Source organism: Polyodon spathula, chromosome 7 (assembly GCF_017654505.1).
Source record: "Polyodon spathula isolate WHYD16114869_AA chromosome 7, ASM1765450v1, whole genome shotgun sequence".
NCBI lineage: Eukaryota > Metazoa > Chordata > Actinopteri > Acipenseriformes > Polyodontidae > Polyodon > Polyodon spathula.
The window spans coordinates 55,557,740-55,559,280 of record NC_054540.1 but is presented as its reverse complement, the minus strand read 5'-3'; positions in this window follow the sequence as shown (position 1 = coordinate 55,559,280).

Here is a 1,541-nt window from a genome sequence, read left to right as displayed (position 1 = left end):
AATTGTCTTTCACAATATAGACAAAATAAAATAGATAGTAAAATAAAATAAAACAAACAGTTAAAATGTCATTTGAATTGCGTTTAGCGATTGCAATCAGTCGCTTAATTAATAAGGTGTACACAACATGCCGCGCTCTTCTTTGTGTCCGGGCCTTGTTGGCAAGCTGCATGGCTTTGTTTTTGCAGTGGAGGACAGAGCTGGAGTGGAATCACCAAAGACGTCATCACAACGGTCTCCTGACGACAGCGAAAATAAAGCATGTCTGTGTTTAGTAATGACAAATCATTGTATTGTGCATTTATTCACGTTATTAAAATCGCATGTTAATGGTTGGAATGTGTATTGCGCGCTCAGCAGCGGTTTCAGCAGGGTTTTATACAAGTGCATTTTATTAAGTCCAACTCACCATGGGATCCCCCTTTTTTTAAGAAGCAGACGGATATTTTCTGAAATTTGACTCCCAGGCCAACATTCTTCAAAAGACCACAATGCTTGCTGAAAGGATAGTTTCAAAAACAGAAAAGTTAGTGGAAAGAGTAGAGAGAAACTCCCAGCCTCCCCATCCCCATACAAAATAATATAACATAATTAAATAAATAGAAATCACTGTCCATTATCCGAGCAATAATTTACTAGAATACACTACATCACACATTGCGTTAATTCCCTCTCCTGTTTTAAAAGCCCGGCTGATTTTCAGTATTACAGCATGAATTAACGATAGTCACTATCGGTCACATGGCTTGTGTTTGTGTTTAAGGAATGCATTCGCCAAAGGGCGCATTGCGTTTGGATTTAGAGACGCAAAATTGTATATTGAATAACAACAACTGTGTATATCTTGTTCTTTGTAATTGATCCAATGGGACTGTACCACGTTTTTATTTTTTAAATAATAAAACAAGAGCCAGATTTTCAAAAATGAACTTTTTTTTGGTCGTTTTTTAAAATCACGATTAATGTATACATTTAAACTTGTATTGGTTACTAGTATTGAAGTGTTAAATCAGGTGCCGATCGAGTTTCATAGCTATTGTGTCTCAATGAAATATGGAAACTGTATTGGTTATAAATTGAGCGCTGAACAGTTCTTCATTATGTAATAATGACATTTTTATATATTCATGGCCCATACCGTGCAGTTTAATTAATTATAGTTTTCTGTAACAACCCCTCCCTTCTCTTTGATAGGATAGGCCTATGGGCAGTTTTCCTCCAAATACTGATTTGGTGAATTTGGGCAGTTACTAGTCACTTTGGGACCGACTTAAAAATTCACAATGCAAAGTTCACACTTTAGTTTAGTCCATTAATTTCAGAGATTTATAATAATAATAATAATAATAATAATAATAATAATAATAATAATAATAATAATAATAATAATAATAATAATAATTGACAAACCTAAGTGCTTTCTAAGCTATGTACCGCACATATAAATGATCTCCAAACCTTTAATTCAATCCTTGTCAAAACAAGGCGAGCTGCTTTTTCACACTTCTGATTGTGTGTGTGCGCTTTCCCGACGTGTGCTT